This window comes from Triturus cristatus, chromosome 2_2, assembly GCF_964204655.1.
Source record: "Triturus cristatus chromosome 2_2, aTriCri1.1, whole genome shotgun sequence".
Lineage (NCBI taxonomy): Eukaryota > Metazoa > Chordata > Amphibia > Caudata > Salamandridae > Triturus > Triturus cristatus.
The window spans coordinates 1,116,205,757-1,116,226,151 of record NC_140582.1 but is presented as its reverse complement, the minus strand read 5'-3'; positions in this window follow the sequence as shown (position 1 = coordinate 1,116,226,151).

Below are 20,395 nucleotides of genomic sequence, written 5' to 3'. Positions count from 1 at the left end.
AATCAAGTTTAGTTTATTGGAATTTCATCAAGAGTGTCCGACATGACGCGTTTCAGCCCCCACTCGGGCCTTGATCACATGACTCGTCAACCGGCGCAAAAGTTATTGGGAAAACAAAAAACACTTTTCCTATGGCAACTAGGTCCTAACTATAACAATCTACTGGTGACCGCCAGAACAGGTTTCAGGGACGTTATAGTTAGAAATTATCATTTAAAAAACCATCAAAATTCACTGAATAAATCACAGGTTTCAGGGACGTTATAGTTAGTTTGACATTTCACTCATATAAAACCAGAGAAATGCAGCCGTTATAGTTAGTTGTGCTAACTAGGGGTGGGTGGAATTTGCGAAAGCGACTTTCGCAAATTATCGCGAAAATGTTACAAATCTCCGCAAACACGCGGAAATATCGCGAAGATGCGGAAGTTTTTTTCCCGCCCGTTCGCGGTATTTTCTGCGTGGTCGCGGCTCGCCAACTTACCCATGCGGTTGCTCGCGGGCGCGGCCATCTTGTTTTCACTCTTCTCGCGGTGCATGATCGAGAGAAGAAAGACGTGATCGCGCGACGCATGACATTACAGCGGGCGCAAACTGTCGCGAGACAGCGCAAATGGCTACCCACAATCCAACATCCCGTGGAGAATGCGACCCGATCGGGAAAACTTGTCGGCGAACGCGGGGATTCCTGTAAGGCGATCGCGCGCGCACGAGAATGTATTATTTTACAGCGCGAGCAGGAAACAAATTATCGCTAAGCTGCGGAATGCGGAAATTTTGACATTTTCGCGCTCTCTGCGGAACGCGAAAATGTCAAATTATCGCAATCTCTACGAGTGGAACGGAAATTTAGCCCAGGCCTAGTGCTAACTAGAACTCGCGCCCCCGCAATGCACTGCTGATGACATCACATATTTCATCACTCATGACATGGTTAGTGACATCACTGATGACATCTCACATGACATCACTGATGACATCACTGAGGACATCATCCAGTGACTGTGTGTTTCTGTAAAGTATAAATATGATTTTTATGTATATATATATATATATATATATGTATGCCAAGGTGTATTGAATAATGAGTGGGTGTATGAGTGTCTGAATAGATGATTTAGTAGGTGCGTGACTGACTGTATAAATGAGTAATTTAAATGTGTCCTAGTGAATGCATGGGTTAGTGACTAAACTGTGTGAATGTCTGTATCAGTCTGTCAGTTGGTGTGTTAGTGGGTGCATGGGTTGGTGAGTAGCTATATGAGCGTCTATATGGGTTTTTGATTGGTTGTCTGAGTATCTGTGTGGGTGGGTGGGGGGTGTGTGTGTGCATAGATGTGTGAGTGGGTGATTCACTGGGTGTACGGGTTCGAGAGTGCATCTGTAAAGGGCTATATGGGTGGGTGAGTGTTTGTATGGGTGTGTTAGTGAGTAAATGTGTATCTCAGTGGTATATGTGTGAGTAACTACATATGTGAAAGGCAGTATATGTGAGTGTTTGACTATATAAATGACTATATGTGAGAGTGAGAGTGGCTCCATGGATGAGTGTGTGCTTGGGTGTGTGCTTGGGTCAGTGACTGTATAAGAGAGTAAGTACGTGCTGGTATCTGTATGGATAAGTGAGGTGGTGTGTGTATAACTGTATTCACATATTACATCACTCATGACATGGTCAGTGACATCACTGATGACATCTCAAATGACATCACTGATGGCATCAATCATCCACGTAATCTCTGATGCACCTACCCACACCCTAATATAACCTTTTATACACTCACTCTAAAATACAGACTACCATTCTCGAAACCACAGACACACCAATACCAGTTAGTACATACCCACTCACTGATTCATAGGTCTACTCACACATCTACTCACTCACCCATACAGTCACTCATACATGCAGTCACTCATAAATACAGCCACTACTATATGCACTCATACACCCATACAGACACTCACACATTGTCACTCACCCATAGAGTTACTCACACTTCTAGTCAGCCACCCAAAGAGACAATCACAATGCCATTTACTCACGTATACAGTTATACACACACCACCTCACTTATTCACAGATACTAACCTATACTTACTCTCTTATACAATCATTGAGACAAGTACACACTCATCCATACATCCACTCTCACAATCACTCACTTTCACATACAGTCACGTATATACTCCAACACTCACATATACTGCCATTCACATATGCAGTTACTCACACATATACCACTGAGACATCCATTCACTCACCAACACAGCCATATGCACACTTATTCACCCATACAGCCCCTTGCAGATGTACTCATCAACCCATACAGCCAGCGAATCACCCGCTCACACATCCATGCAGGTAGTCACACAACACACATACACTCAGGCACCCATACAGGTATTCGGACAATCAATCAATAACCCATATAGACACTCATGTACCTATTCACCAACCCATGCAGTCACTTACACACCAACTGACACAGACATTCACACAGATTAGTCACTCACCCATACATTCACCCAGACATGTATAATCACTCACTTATACAGTCAGTCATCATATATAGATCACATTCTTAATCTTTTTAGAAACACTCACAGTCACTGGATGATGTAATCAGTGTTATCATCACAGATGTCATTTGAGATGTCATCAGTGATGTCACTGACCATGTCATGAGTGATGTAATATGTGACTTCATCAGCATTGCATTGCGGGGGCGTGAGTTATAGTTAGCTCCGCTAACTATAACAGCTGAATATTTCTGGTTTTGTGCAAGTGAAATGTACCTGGAACCTGTGTTGTTTTCTGTGAATATCTATGGTTTTTTAAATGCTATTTTTTAATTATAACGCGCCTGAAATTTGTGTTTTTTTGTGTGAATTTTATATATATGAATTTAATCTCCTCTCAGTTTTACAAGGAAGGAATCAGCACTCGGATTATAGTTTGGAAGTATTTAATCTGCAAAGGACGCGATCCATGCGTTTCGGCTCATCCAAACCTTGATAACGATACAAGAAGTCATTGTAGCTTCCTCATTTAAATTTACAAATACCTCCAGTTGCCAACATTAACAAAGGACCACATATAACTTTAATTCAAAAAGATGGCGGCCATTTAGGCCTGGTCACAATGGGAAAATTCAGGAACTGATACAATAAAGAAAAGAAAACAAGTGTTAATATGCACACAATGTCATTTCAGAATATCTTGCCCCATGACCGCCATACCTGTATGTTCGTCAACGTGACTTATTCATAATAAACATACTTAGGATTGCAAACATCAACATAAACAATGGATTACACATTACTTTAAAGTGAAAGGCTATTGGCCATATTGATCTGGGCACGTTGCATATTATAATGGTTCTTACACAAAAGAAAAGAAAAAACAGGGGTGTTCATATACACACACTATCCCTAAATTAAGTTCTAGCGATTATAGTTCTGTTCCATTCACAGCTAATTTGACATGTAATGAGTGATGTAACTGACCATGTCATGAATTATGTAATGTCTGAGGTCATTAGCAGTATATTGCGGCGGCGTACATTATAGTTAGCTCAGGTAACTATAACTGCTGAATTTCACTGGTTGTGTATGAGTGAAATCTGAGTCTAACTATAACGTCCCTGTAATCTTTGTTTTTTTCAGCAAATTTCTAGTTTTTTTACGTTAAGTAAGATGCATATCACAATGGATGGTGGGGGGTTGGAAGAAGGGCATGGCCTGGCATTGTGCTGCCCCCACCCAAGGTTGCTGATCCTGCCTTCCCTCCTCCCAGCCGTCCATTGTCCAAGTCCATGTCCCTTCTCCCTTATTACAGCCCTGTGTGGCCGTTGTTTTGCCACTGGCCTTCCCGCCTTCAGTTAGCTTGCTGCCCCATACACCTCCTCCCTGTCCTCTGTTGTCTGAATCCATGCACTAGCCACCTCCCTCCTGCCATAAATGGTCTGATGTGCTGCCACTGCCCTCCATTTAGCATGATGGCCCAGTCCACTCCTCCTGCCCTCCATTGCCAATTCTATGCCCCATCATTGACCTCCTGCTTAGCCTCTGTGCTTAGCTTGCTGCCCCTACTCTCCTTCCCCCTGCCCTCCAACGTCTGTGTGCATGCCCCTGCTCCATCCATTTTTGCCCACCATGTTCCATGGACCTGCCCCTCCTATCTACTCTGAGTGTTCTGTTGAGCTTCCACTCCCCTCCCACCTACCTAGCATTGTCAGATGACTGTAACATGTCCCTACCACCTTCACCTTGCCTGTCCACGTTCCATGCCCCTATCTCCTTCCTCCTGTCCTCCATGGTCCATTTTACTGCCACACCCTTCTGCCCTCCCTGGTCTGTTGTGTTGCAACTGCTCCTCCTGCCTGCCCCACGTGGTCTGTTGTGAGGCCCCTTCCCCTGAACTCTCTTGTCTGTGCCCAGCTCCTACCACTCCCTTCTATCCTCCATGGTCCTTTGTGCATGCCACTGCCCCCTCCTTTTTGCCTATCATGGCCATTGTGCTGCCACTAACCCTCCCATTTGCCATGCATGGTCTTCTGTGCTGCCAAAGCCCCTCCCACCTTCCCTGTGTGGTCAGCTAGCTGCCCCTGACCCCCTCCCACCTTCCCTCCGTGGTCTGTGTGTATGCCATTATGGTCTCACTTTTGCTCTCCATGGTGTGTCTTGCTTCTAGTGCCCATCCTGCCTGACCTCCATGGTCAGCTTGCTGCTCCTGCCATGCCCACTTGCCCCCTGCCCTCTATTTTCCATGTGCAAACCCCTATTTCCTCCCTCCTGGCTTGTCTGTTCCATTGTAATGCCCCTGATCCCTCCCTTCTGCCCTTTATAGTACGTTATTCTGCAGCTTTCGCTCCTGTCTGTCCATTATGGTCAGCTAGCTACCATTGCCTCTTTTCCCTCTGTTCTCTGTTGTCCATGCGCATGTTCCTGTCCCCTCCCTATTGATTTCTATGAACTGTCGTGCTGCACTCCTGTCCCGCATGCCCTGTGTGGTGTATTGTGCTGCTGCAAACCCTGATGCCTGCCCTGAAAGGTCAGTTTGGGGAACCTCCTGTTCTCTGTTATCCGAGTCCATGTCCCTACCCCAATTCCTCCTGTCTTCCATGATCCAATGTACCATACTTGCTAACATTTTGAACTTGGTAAGAGGGAGATTTTGAAAAAAAACTGGGGTATTGATTTTCCCCTTTGAATTACATTGAAAAAGAGGAGCTTATAGACAGGGGATGTTGGACTTGGCCCTTTTTGCAGGGTCATCCCTGAACTTTTTGCCTTTCTCCTCTATTTTTTCTGACCTGTCTTTGGCTATTTTATGACTCTGGGCACCTTACCACTGCTGTTCAGTGCTAAAGTGCATATGCTCTCCCTATTGTAAATTGACATATTGATTTGTCATTCCATGATTGGTTGGTTTGGTTTAGCTGTCAGACCCTAGTACAGTGCACCAGGAGTGCCCAGGGCTTTTAAATCCAAATGCTGCTGGTGGGCTTGCAGCACTGGTTGTGCCACCAACAGATGCAGCCTGTTAAAGTGTGTCTAATGTAGGCCTGAGCTAAATTTCTGTTCCGCTCGCGGAAATTGCGATAATTTGACATTTTCGCGTTCCGCGGAGAGCGCAAAAATGTCAAAATTTCCGCATTCCGCAGCTTAGCGATAATTTGTTTCTTACTCGCACTGTAAATTAATACATTCTCGAACGCGCGCAATCGCCTTACCTGAATCCCCGCGTTCGCCGACAAGTTTTCCCAATCCGGTCGCGTTCTCCACGAGATGTTGGATTGTTGGTAGCCATTTGCGCTGTCTCGCGACAGTTCGTGCCCGCAGTAATGTCATTGGTCACGCGATCACGTCTTTCTTCTCGCGATCATGCACCGCGAGAAGAGTGAAAACAAGATTGCCGCGCCTGCGAGCAACCGCATGGGTAAGTTGGCGAGCCGCGACCACGCAGAAAATACCGCGAATGGGCGGGAAAAAAACTTCTGTACCTTCGCGATATTTCCGCGTGTTTGCAGAGATTTTTAACATTTTTGCGATAATTTGCGAAAGTCACTTTCACAAATTCCGCCCACCCCTAGTCTAAGGTCTGTCATTGCAGAGCCTGCGTGCAGTCTGGTACTGTCATGCTGACTGGGCAAGTGCACCCACTTGCCAATCCCTAAACCTTCCCTTATCTTCATATCAGACACCCCTATGGTAGGCCCAAGGGCAGGGTGCATTGTAAGGATAAGGTAGAACATGCCCTGGTGTGTGTGGCATGTTCTAATAGTGAATTACAGCCATTTTCGTTTTTCACTATTGCAAGGCTACCTGTTCTCCATAGGCCAGAATGGGCAGTTTGGATATTACATCTTATAATGCTAACTGACTCAGAGAACATGCTAGAAATTCGAATTTAGTATGCCTGAACTCAGGATGATAAAATACATCTTTTAGTGAAGTTGGTTTTAACATTCTGTGTTTGAAAATGCCACCTTTAGAAAGTAGGCATTTTCTTGTCTAACCATTCAAACCTGCCTCTGCTAGGCTGTGTGTATTCCTTTGTCTGGAGTTTGAGTGACAGGGCTGGGGAATTCCAGTAGACAGGGTGAGGTGTCCCAGTGGTGAATAGAGAGATCTGCATCCAGATGGGTGGGAGGAGTTGCACCTGGGACCTGAATAGGGCTGTGCCTGCCTTCCACAATGCTGGCTTCAACTCCTGTGGGGCGTCTAATGTTTCTGCCCTGCACTGTGAAAGGAAAGGAGAAGTCTGGTAAACAGAGTGCTCAGGAACTGGTTTGGACTGGGCAAAGGCCCCTCTGCATTCAGAGGACAAAGGATTTCTGGGTATAAATATTGGGAACCTGATCCCAAGAAATTAGATCACTTTGGGAAAACAAGAAGAACCTCTGCTTAGGGAGGAACCAGAAGAAGCTGAGGAGGAAACTATCCCTGAACCTGGGGGATTGGCCTGCAGTGGTTGCCTTACTGCCAAAGAGAGGAGAAAGGAACTTTGTGTGTACTTTTGCTCAACTTGTGAAGGATCTCCAAGGGCTTGGAAAAGAGCTTGCCTCCTGCTGAAGGCTGAGGAACCACAGACTTCCCCCCCCAGCTCCCCAGAGTTCTTTGGAAGTGCCTGCTGCTGTTGTTGGGCCTTCTGAGGGACTGCGTGTTGCAAGGAGCTGGAAGCGCGACTCAAGAAGGAGAAGCGTGCCGCCGTCGGAGCTGTTGTCATCGCATCTCGTAAAGTGTGTCGCCGCTGCAGCATCGTATCGAGCGGAAGCATCTCGCATCATCCAGGAAAGTGTCTCGCAACACCGAAGAAGCGTGTCGCCATCGCAGCCATCATAGCGGACACATTGCACCGCATCAAGAGAAGAGTCTCGCATCGAGGAAGAAGCGTGTCTCCATCGCAGCCATCATAGTTGTCGCATTGCACCGCATCAAGAAAAGCGGCTCGCATCCACGGAGAAGCGTGCCGCCGTCGGAGCTGCTGTCGTCGCATCGCGTAAAGGGGTGTCGCCGCTGCAACATCGCATCGAGCGGAAGCGTCTCGCAAATGTCGGAGAAGAGTGTCGCTGCCAAGGCCGCTGTCATCGCATCGCGTAAAGGGTGACGCCGCTGCAGCTGACGCATCGAGTCGAGTCTTCTCGCAACATCGGAGAAGCGTACCACATCTGGAAGATCTTCACGTCTTTATTTCTTTGCACCAAAAACTTCATCGCATCAACATCGTGCAACACTTTCGTTGCCCTGCGTGTCGCATCAAAAAGGTACATTGACTTAACCCCTTCAGCGCGGCGCGGATTCCCGCGCTGTGCTGAAGGGTTCGAGCGCGGGCGGGGCCATGACGGAACGGTTCCGTCATCCGCACAGCGCAACCGATGCTCATGACGGAACCGTTCCGTCATGAGCATCGAAGGGGTTAAAGTGTTGCATTTAAGAACTTAAAAGAACTAAGCAAAATTCTACCATCTAAAGTAACAGTATTGTGTGTTTTTGTCTATTAATGGTCTTGTGGTAAATCTATATAAAGAATACTTATTTTTTATATAAAACCTGTGTGGTGTCCATTTGTAGTGTTGTCACTTGGTTACTGTATGTGTTCACAAATGCTTTACACACTGCCTCTGAGATAAGCCTGTCTGCTCGTGCCAAACTACCAAGGGGGTGAGCAGGGGTTATTTTAGGAGTGTACCCCCTTACCATGACTAGAGGAGAGGGTCCCTATTTGTCACAAGTGCATACCTGTGCCAACTAGAGACCCCCAAATCTAACAGGAGACAGATCAAATAAAGCAAATTTGGGCGTTTCCTGGCAGAATTGTGTCTGTTGGCATGTATGGTTGTACTACCACTGCCTCTTCCTTCTGCCTACAATGGTCTATTATATTGCCACAGCCTCTCTTGCCTGTCCTGTATTGTTGGTTTGTTGCCCCGCCCCCCTTTCCACTTCCCTCCATAGTCTGTTGTGCTGTCACTGCCCTTCCTGCCTGCCCAGTGTGGTCAAATTTTTGCCTCTGCACCCTCCTACCTGCCTGCACATTTCTGAGTATGTACCCCTGGCATCTGCCTCTCAACAGTATCCTAATGAACAACTAGATTGCTAACATTCTATATTTATTACAAAAGTGTGGCACGCCTGACGTCATCTTGATGTTATCAAAACTGTAATACCTAGAGCATTTCCATTAGAAATTACATCGATGAGAGGGTCGTATTTGCATTGAAATTATGGTTAGTGCTCTAAAAAACTAAAATGAGGACTTTCTGTTATTTTTATGTTTTTTTATCCAGTTGAACACTTGATTAAATGTTGCAGTTAGGGGAGAGGATTTGGTGTTACTTTCAGAGCTGCAGACTTTGCAACTGGGGAACCATGTTGGAGATTCTGCTTCAGCTCGACATATTGTGATTCTGGTCAAATCACTTAATCTCCCCATGTCTACAACCAAAATGAATTTGTTCTTGTGTGATGTAACCAATGCTCGTGTAAAGCACTCCAATACCTGGCCAGTCTGCACTATATAAAACTGCAAAAACACAAAAAATAAAAAGTGTTTTGCACACTTCTGTCATTGGGCTACACGTGGGCTACATCTGGGTGATATATATGCTACATTTGGGGTCTTTTTTCTCTGGTGGCCATTTTGGGAGACTTATTAGTTATGAAGTTTCCTAATCTCCTCATTTACTAGAGCCTCCTCAGTAGAAAATACTCTCAGTTTTTTACTTTGATTCCATCAAGAAGGCATTCAGATGTGTCTCACATTTGCCATAAATTCTGAATGTTAGCACTCTAGTTGCTGATTAGATCACTGTAGTAAAGCTACTGCTCACCAGGGAAGTCTGCTGCTGGTATTGAAAGTGCATGTTTCAGTCTGCAGGTCAGAATTTTTTAATGAAATAGAAGAGGATTTGAGAAGTCAAAATGTGCCCGATTTTTTCTTTCTGCAGCACTAATCATAATTACCATGGCAAAATGAACCCCCTTATTTTGTTCCTTTTTAAAATAAATGTTTTAGGAGTTACCACTTTATTCCAATCAAGATGTCTTCAGGTGGGCAATACTTTTGTCATAAGTAAGACTGTTAGCGCTCTAGTAGTTTTTTAGACCACTCTGGGAAGCTGAAGTAGAACACAAAGGAATCAACTGACAGTCTCTGCCCTTGTTGGATGTACATGTTTTACTGAGAATGTCAGATTTCATTCTCACATGACTGAGAAAGATAATGTGAATTTACAGAAAATATGCTCTCATGTTAGCTTCTAGATCACCTTCCAAACCTCTGTGGGAGAAGTATGAGAAAATATCTTTCTCTCAAACATGATTCATGATATCCCAGCAGAAGGCTTTTCACAGGTTAAGATCACCTTAGAACACATTTCCAATTCCTAAAATTAGTATGGTACCATCAACAAAAGTTTTATAATGTAACTAAAATCTCATCACCCTTTATACGTTCTGCTTTTGGTGACCCTCAAAACCTTCGATTCACTGCAAGGTTTTTTAATGAGGTGCTATCATGTATAATGGTCCCAAGATGGCTGCCAACACTTCTTGGATGAAGTGCTGACAGATCTCACGATGAGATGTGTGGTTAGGCACCAACCAGATATATAGATTTATTTTCCTTTAATACTTAAAAATGACTGAATGGATTTACACCATTTAACAAAAAGTTCACTTTCTGAACCAAGAGCTAACTTTCTGACAAATTTGGTGTAATTCCTTTCAGCAGTTCGGGCTGTAGCTTTTGACTAAAGTTTCCTGTAGAAATTTACATGGGGAAAATGCGTTTTGGGACCCCCTTTATTCTTGGCCCCCGCTTGATGAATCACCCAGAAAATTTCAAGACAGGAGCTGACCGGAGTGCCCCACTAGTTTTGAAAATTTCACGAAGATTCATCAAACGACGCCAAAGTTATTGGGAAAACAAAAAATGCCTTTTGAATAGAAAGGAGGTTCTAACTATAACTACCTACTGGAGACTGAGAAATCCAGGGCATCTGGCTTGTGGTTTACCAAGTTGTCCCTTGCTCAGGAAGTAGACTGCCTGTGTCAGGATCGAAGGGACACATTGAGACCCCGAGGACAGTCTGGCCCAAAAATCAAAGAAATTATTTCAAACGCAGCCAAAGAAGACAGTGCCATAAAAGAAGGGAAACAAACCAGTAAAAAATCTGTGAGGGGAAGATGGAACCGCTATCAAAATCGGAATCAAGCCCAAGCACCGAATCAGTAGTAAATTTAACTGACCTCCAATTGACAACGGCAGAAAAACGGATACTTGGCTTGGGCCTATCGTACAGTCCGACATGCAATTTCAACTATGCAGTCACCCGTATGGATACATTTAGGTTTGTGAGAAAGCTTAAACTTAGCAAATTCCATCTTTTACAACCAAAAAACAAAAAAAGAACCGGTCACCGATGAATCTAACGGTAGCCCCTCACTGTTAACGACTGGAGATTTGAGCCTTTTCCAGGATGTCTGGGCTTTACAGAACGAGCAACTGATGGAAACCTCTGCTGTGGACTTGGAGCCCTCAGATTTCAGTCGTATAATCAAAACCCCTTTCAAACCAAAATCAGTGTTTCAGCCCATTATGCTGCATGACAATTTAGATGTGTATCACGATCTAGTCACAAGGGACTTGAAGACACTGTACACTGTAACCAATAAAGCTCGCCATGGAATGAACAAGCAAAACCTTTGTTATATGCAACTGATGAAAAGATTACAAACTGATAATCACATAATTGTGAGGCAGGCAGACAAGGGGGGCAATGTTGTCGTATGGCCGCGCCAGCTCTACATGGAGGAAGCTGGCCAACAACTGGCTGACCCTGAGTATTACAGGAAAAGCAACATCCATATTGTTAGGGCAGCATGGAATGACCACTATTGTAAATTATTGGCTTGGAAAAGTGGGGGGTTGATTTCAGATGACACGTATCGATTCCTGAAGAAGTAGCATCCAGTCATCCCCACCTTGTATCTCATCCCAAAAATCCATAAATGTGCTTGCAGCTTCCCTGGGAAACCAATAATCTCTGCGATCGACAGCATAATGGAAAATATGTCCAAATATGTGGATTATATTTTGCAGGATTGGGTCAAAGGTTTGGCTTCCGATATACTGGACACATCTGACTTCTTGCGTAAAATTGATCATATTGTATGGCGCTCTGATATGCTTTTAATAACTTTAGATGTAACATCGCTCTATACCTCCATTCGGCACTGTGATGGCCTTAAAGCTGTTGAGCATTATCCGAATCTAAGACCAATGAACCTCTCCATACACAACAAAATGTTGATCTCAATGATATCCTCATGTTTGTATCAAAACTTTTTCTCATTTGACAACCAGATCTATCAGCAGATCAGGGGTATGGCGAAGGGGGCCTGCTTCTTCCGCCGGCTATGCATTTTTGCATATGGGGCTGTGGGAAGAGTAGGTCCTTATGGGGCAGCACAAAGTGATAATGGACCAACATGCAGCAATTTATTTACGATACAGATGATCTGTTTTTAATTTGGAGAGGATCAGAAACTAGTGCAGCGGAATGTGTGGGTCTCATCAACAACAATTGTTTTAACCTCCACTTTACATCAACTATAAGTGTAATGTAAGTTTATTTTTTAGATGTTGAGGTTTTTGTGGACCATGATATCCTTGCTACCAGACTATTCAGAAAACCTACCGCAGGCAACACAGTTCCGCATGCGAGTAGTCATCATCTGCATCACCTGATACGCAGTATCCCCTATGGGGAGAGGCTGCGTATCAGACGTATCTGTAGTACAGATTCTAACTGTGAGGCTGCGCAGCAGTTAAGTAGGCTGAGATTTAAAGCAAGAGGATGTGCTCCCAGTATCATTGACAGTGCGATTAGAAAGACTAGGAACCTTTCTAGAAGGGAGGCACTTATACCCAAACTTAAGCAGATCTCAGATAGCATACCTACCACAGAACTCCAACCTAGGATCATACTCACCTACAATAGTCAACACCAGGCACTTTGAAAAATCTTCTATCGTAATTGGATCCTGGTACAGGGTGATCCAGTTCTTGGCAGGCTTGTACCAGCTAAGCTTGCCTTGACTTTTAGGAAATCAAAATCAATGAGCAATGCCCTAGTTAGTAGCAGCCCGGAGGTGCTTTTACCGACTACCTGTATGGCACTGTGCAAGGGGTTTACAAAGTGTCCTAGCTGCAAAGCTTGCAAGTTTGGGTGCAATAAAATGCACTATAGCACCCCATTATAACCAAACACCATTTCAATCAACAAAATGTTGACCTGCAAAACTGATTTTGCGGTGTATGTGCTGGAGTGTCCTTGTGGGCTGAGATATATTGGCAGTACTAAGCTGCCGGCCCACAAACAGATACTCCAGCACATAAGAGCAATCAGTGGTAAAGATCAAACCTATCCAGTTGCTAGCAATTTTGAGGAAAAACATGAGAGCAACCCTACACACCTCCAGTATTTTGTAATAGACACAATCCTACCACTCAAAAGAGGAGGAAACCGGGAGGTGAAATTGCGCCTCCTGGAAACACGTTACATATTGAAGTTGGACACCAAGTTTCCATCAGGGTTGAATGCCAGCGAAGACTTTTACACTTGTCTCTGATGTAATGAATTTTGGGTATCTTGCCAAGAAGTGTACTCTGTGGAAAGATCAACTACTATGTTTATAAAAAATTGTTTTTAATCCATAAATGTGCTATGTAGGGCACATCTCCTCGTGTATATATGAAATTAAGAAAATAACTGCTTTCTATAAATGTTTTTTGTATTTTACACCTTTTTTAGCACTATTTTCCACTGATTAATGATCGACTGAGTGATTTTATGCAGGATATTTATTGACTGAAATATACTTTACGATAGCCCACTTGGGCTTGATTGCAACTACATTTTGTGGCAAAGAGCATAATTACATCAATTTATGTGCAAATTATGAATTATCTGACACAATGGAGTCTACACCAGGCTGGCAAATTTACTAAATGAGAGTAGGCTTTTTTAGCTCCGTATAATTACATTGGGTAGTTTATTAGATTTTAAATGCCATTTGTCATCCTAAGTGTCAATAACATTGGTTTTTTTCAAATACGATTTCCATTTGCTTTTACACATTATTTAATAAATTAATCATTTTATATACATTTGTGTATTAACCATAGTATTTGTGATTATATATTTATTGTCAAATCTTGAATGCGTAAAGTTTTGCACATGTATAGATAACCCTTGCTGCTTATAGTAACTCTTCAGTTACTATGCATTTGTACTTTGAACTGATGATGTATTTTCCTGCATGTATCACTTTAAATGTCGACCAAACCATAGGCAACGCGTCATGTGATCAAGACCTAAGTTGGGGTCGAAACGCGTAATGGCGGACTTGCTGGGCATGCAATAAAAGTCACTTGATTTACATAAGGAACCTTGGGTCCGCTCTTCGCCCTTTTTCTGCATGACGCAGCTGTTGGTGGCGAATTTTGTTCATATATATATTATCTACTGGCGGTCGCCAGTAGATAGTTATAGTTAGGACCTATTTTCCATAGGAAATCCGCAACATTTTATTGGGAATAACTTTGGCGCCGGTTGACGAATCTTCGCGAAATTTTCCAAACTTTTGGCCAGCTCCGCTCCTACCCTGAAAGTTTTGTGGTGATTCGTCAAGCGGGGGCCGAGAAAAAAGGGGGGTCCCAAAACACGTTTTCCCCATGCAATTTCCTATAGGATCTGTTGTCGCAGCTACAGCCCGAACCGCTGAACGGAATGACACCAAATTTGGCAAAGAGGTAGTCCTCAGTTCAGACTCGTGCCTTTTGCATAAATGATGTGAATCCGTTCAGTAGTTCCTGAGAAAATTAGAGTTAAAAGTACATAAATATCTATGGCCTGGGAGGATCCGCGGACCCTACACGCACCGTAAGGGCACTCTCCCCGAACCGAGCGCGCACCCTCCCGATCGCGCGCTGAATCCTAATTGGCTGTCGAGTGTCTCTCTACATTCGAAACCAGGAACTGTTGGTGGCCATTTTCTGCCTCGGTAGAAGCGAGGCTGAAGAAGCAAGGGGAATAAGTGTGTAAAACATATAAGGGGGGCAGAGTGGAAATACTCTGACCCTCTAGAGGTGCTTAGGGGGTCCCAGAAGGACCCCCTGGGGCCCCCTTTTTAAAAAAAAAAACCTGCAAAATACGCGCAGGGTGCGCGCATCCTATCGCGTTGGGTGCACGGTTCCTCTCGCGTTGGGTGCGCGGATCAAAAAACATGGAAAAAATATATATAAAATAAAGTTTTGAACACATAGTTACAAAAATATTTTGAAAAATATAAAAAAATATGTCTGAAAAACCCATTAGGTTCAAATAATAATTTTTTAACATTTTTTTTAAAGAAACCTTTATTACACAATAAAATACATACAAGGGCCTACAACCACCAAGGCCGGCCGCTACAGAGCCCGAGGGCCCGCAATGCAACGCCACACATTCAAATGAACCAGAAGCGAAGCTCCCGGCAGTTCGTGAGCACATGCAACCGGCCGTGGCCATAGGCCAAGAGCAATCGGAAAAAACAGTTTCATTTTCTATTAAATACAAAACACACTCAAGGCAATGAGAGTCCGAAATAGCAGCGTGCGCTTCCCAGGGCGGGGGACAACGTACAGTATCCAAAGCAGTTCTTGACAGGAAGTAGCAGCGGGGGGCAACGGGAAGACAAAACATAGAACACACTTCACACAATCCCGCAGAATGCGTGGCTAGGGGGACAAAGCAATATCGACCTCTAACGGCAGAGGCGGGGTGCAGATATGTCCACGATATGAATTCCATGGACCCCATACCTTCGTCCACTTCCCAGGCTTGCCTCTCGCCACATACACCGTCTTTTCCCTAAACATACACCAGTCCATATTCTCCTTCCATACCGCGATCGTGGGCGGCCTCGGGGAACCCACAGCTGTGCTATGTTACGCTTAGCCACCATGTACCCCAGAGTCACCCACTGCGTCTGTGCCACATTATAGTCATTCGGTTCCCAGACATTCAACAAACATCTCCTAGCCTCTGGCGACAGAGCGGCATGCGTGACCTCCTCCATTACGGCGTGGATACCGTTCCAAAATCGCACAACCTCCGAACATTCCCATAGGATATGAAGAAAGGTGCCCGACAGGCCACATCCACGCTTACACCTTTCATCCCTCGAGTAACCCATACGTAACAAGCCGGGCCCCGTGACATACACTCTATGGAGGATCTTCAGCTGTACAAATCGTAAGCGGGCCGGGATCGCCACCTCTTTCGGGGAGGCCACCGCCGATACCCAGTCCTCATCGTCCAGTTCCAAGCCGTCGGACATCCATGCCTCCCGGAGACGGATCAGCAAGTCCGCGCGATCATTAATAAGTTTTTTGTAGATCAGAGAGATAGTGCTGTCAGGCACATAGCCATCCAACACTCTATCCTCCAGCGGGGAATATTCGGGGATAGCAGCAGCATCCGGGAAGACGGAACACAGCGCATGGTAGACTTGTGCATACCGGAAGTACTCTCTATCATTTAATTTGTATTCGGTTTTAAGCATTTCAAACGTTTTGAAAGACCCCTTTGCCCAAAGATCACCCACCTTACATATACCAATCATATCCCATTTCTCAAAGCCTTTCGTTTTCCACAAACAACCCAGCCGCCCGGAGGCATACAACGGCGTCGCCCGAGTCAAGCGATCCCTCCACCCCATCGCAGCACTCGCCGCATGCCACACACGTACCGCGACCCGCGTGGGTCCCGTCAACCGCACATCCGGGGTCACCGAATACAGCGCCCTGTTATAATCCCCACCCGGAAGCAGTAATTTATCCATCTCGAAGGCCGGATTTAAGGCAGGACCATATATCCCGTGGTTCACCGCCGCCAATTGAGACGCCCAATAGTATCTTTTAATATCGGGGAGGGCGACCCCCCCATCGTACCAAGGGAGCGTCAACTTGGCGAGAGCGATCCGCGGCCCCCCGTCCCAAAACAGTTGGCGCTGAAGACCCTCCACCTCACGAAAATAACGGGCTGGCACGACATCTAGAGTGTTTAGCAAAGCGTACAAGAAGCGAGATAGCGACATCATTTTAAACAATGCCGCCCGTCCGAGCGGCGAGAGCGGAAGTCGTCGCCACCTTGCGACGTCGGCCTTCAATCGCTGGAGGGGAGGGAGAAGGTTTCGCTCATAGCAGACCGCGGGATCCAGAGAGATAAAGATTCCCAAATATTTGAACCCCAGTGTAGCAATCTGGATAGGACAATCCCGCGGTAGGAGGGGGGCCTCGCCCGAGAGGACGTAAACACATGACTTGGCCCAGTTAATAACCAGGCCAGAGTTGCGACCAAAGGAATTCAATACATCCACCAATACAATTAGCGACTGTCGGGGAGAGGTAAGATACAGGAGGATGTCATCCGCGTAAAGGGAGACACGGTCCTCGAACTGCGGCGTCCATCTAATACCCCGCAGCGACGGCTCCCAACGCAACCAAGCGGCGAGAGGCTCCAAAGAAAGTGCAAAAAGAAGGGGTGATAACGGACAACCCTGCCGCGTACCTCTCCCCAGTGCGAAGGGAGCCGACACCCTACCATTCACCACAACCTGAGCCAATGGGTCAGCATACAGTAATTTTACCCAACCAATGAACTTAGGGCCGAACCCGAATTTCGCCAACACGGCCCAAATATACGGCCACTCCAAAGTGTTGAACGCCATAGTGGCATCTAAAGATGCCAAGATGGCCGGCTCACGTATAAACTCCGCTCTAGCAAGCACGCCGTGCAACCGCCTCAAATTCAGGGCAGTATTCCGATGGGGTATAAAACCGGACTGATCCTGATGAATCAGGTCACCCACGACCCGAACCAGCCGATTAGCCGATACCTTAGCCAGGATTTTTGGTTCTGCGTTCATCAGCGAAATGGGCCTATAGGAGGCGCAGCGATCTCGCGGCTTCCCCTCTTTGTGTATCACAACTATGGTGGCGAGACGTTGGTCAGGGGGAAGGAAACCCGCCGCACGTGCCGCGAAAAACATGTCCCGAAGATACGGCGCTATCTTATCGGGACGCAACTTATACAGTTCAATGGGAAGACCATTAGGACCCACAGCCTTACCAGACGCGATCGAGCGAGTGGCCAAAGCGATCTCATCTGACGACAACTTCGCCTCCATCAGTTTTGCATCAGCCTCCGATAGGGTTGGCAGTGCGATGTCTCTAAGCAACAGATGAGAATCCTCGCCGAACGCACAGAGACCGGAGAGTATACCCCGCGGAAATAATCTGCAAAGCAGTCAACAATCTCCACAGGGTCCGTCGCACGCACTCCATCCAGTCTCTCCACCACAGGCACCACCCTGCTCGCTCTCTCCTTCTTATCCAACAAAGCAATCAACTTTCCGGCCTTATCCCCCACATCATACAGTCGTCCTTGCTGCTCTCTACTTATCTCTTTAGCGGCCTCAGTGACTAACGCTCTATAATCTGATTGTTTGAGGCTGAGAACGTGCAATTTCTCGTCAGTGACACCCCGCTCCAAGTCCTCCTCCATTTCAGCTATTTCAGTTTCCAGGCGAACCACCTCTGCTCTCCCGCACCTCTTAACATGGGAGATAAGTGACAAGGCCTGCCCCCTGACCACCACTTTATAACCCTCCCATAGGGAGACAGCCGACGACACCGACCCCACATTATCGTTGAAGTAGTGATCGGTGGACTTGACCATCTCCGCGCGGATCTTAGGGTTACATAAATACCAGGGGTTAATGGGCACTACTCTCCCCTCTGCCTCAGGGACAACCTTCAGTTGCAACCATATAGGGGAATGGTCAGAAATACCTCGGGCCAAATGACGCACCTCCCCAATCATCCCATCTTGGATCGCCGGCATAAGCATGTAATCGAGTCTCGAAAGACTCCCATGGGCCCCCGAGTGAAAGGTGTACTGCGCCTGTCCCGGGTGCATCAATCTCCAGCAATCTACAAGCCCCAAAGTGTCCAGAAAGCCACCCAACCAGGCCTGGGCCCTCGGGAGATCCCTGGGGGGGCAACGGTCCTCCAACCCGGATACAACAGCGTTAAAGTCACCCCCCAACACCAGAACCCCCCCAGGGAGTCCCCGGACCAGACGCCCCAAATCAGCAAATGTAGCCATCTGCAACCCCGGAGGCACATAAACAGCAACGAGCAAAACAGTCCTACCCTCCCACCTCCCCACCAGTGCCACATAGCGCCCCCTATCATCGTGAAGCACCTCGTCCACCTCCAGTGGGAGAGAGGCCCTAACCAAAATGCCCACTCCCCTCGAGCAAGAAGTGAAACCAGAGTGAGCGGCGAGGCGATAGCCCCTCCTATTTAGGGCATGGAAGGAGTTCCCAATCAAATGTGTCTCCTGCAGGAAAACAATGTCGGGCGAAATCCGTTTCAAAAACTGCAGCACCACCCCGCGCTTGATCCTGTCCCCCAATCCATTCACATTCCATGAAAGGATTCTCAATCCCCTACCCCCCACCCCACTGCCGTGCATGATACCCACATCCCGGAAAGCACAACCCGGATAAGTCAGCAGAGAACTTCACATTGCCTTGCGAAACAAACAAACAGTCCCCAACAACCCCCCTCCCCCACAATCCCCAAACCACAACTCCCCCCTCCCTGCACCCCTGCTTGAGCCCAAACAGCCCCCCCAACTCACAGTGTGCCTGTCGCCCTAACATATACCACAAAAAGAACCCCAGAAGGAGGAAAGGGCCCCAATAAGCTCCCCACAACCTCCAGGCATTTGAAGGGCATATTGTGTCAAACTAGTGTCCAGTTGAGCCAAGGTACCAAACGTCACCAGTCTAGTCCATCACCAGGAACCAAGTTCTAGTCCTGCTCCACCAAATCCTCTCTGCTCCCCGCCATCCGAGTGTCTCGATCCTGTTCCCGAGGCAGGGCATCCAACCAGTCTCCAACCGCCTTCGGCCGGTCGAAGAAGTGTGAGCGACCCCGGAACTCAACCCGCAGCTTAGCCGGGAATAACATTGCGTATTTCAGCTCCATGTCCCTCAAGCGCCGTTTGACGCCCAAAAATCCCAGCCGTTGTTTTTGGACCGCTTGCGTGAAGTCCGGGTAAAAGCTGACATTAGAGTTCTCAAGCTTCAGCGGCCCGGCCACCCTCGACGCCTGAAGGATAGCATCCCTATCCCGAAAGTTAAAGAGTCGGGCGATTATAGGCCGCGGGGGAGCACCCACTTTGGGCGCACCACCCGGAATCCTGTTAGCCCGCTCCACCGCAAAGAAATTGCTCAATCCCTTGGGCGCGAGGCGATTGATCACCAGATCCTCCACAAAAAGATCAGCAGCAGTTTCCTCCGATCTTTCCGGCACTCCAATGATACGAACATTGTTCAGTCTAGCCGTGCTTTCGGAGTCCTCAAGTCGACGATCCGTCAGGTCACTGGCCAGCCGCAACCTACGGACCTCCGTCTGCAGGGCGGCCACATCCACAGTTAGGCTTGACGCCGCTTGAGTCAAGGAGTCGACCCGCTCGTTGGTTTTGGACAGGTCTGCCCTGACCAAATTCACATCGATCAGGACCGCGTCCAATTTATGAGCCAGGGTATCAAACCGCTGACCCACAGCAGCCTTCATCTCCTCAATGGCGCCCATGACGTCCTGCAGGGTCAATTCTGACGATGGGCCCGAGACCTCTTTGGACCTCTCAGGCGATTTATGCGAGCCACTAGGGGATCCCTTTGTCTGCGCATAACGATCCATGTTGTTGACCTGAGTATAGGCTCCCCTCAGGGTTGACTTGGGGTTTGACTTGTCTCCGTCTAG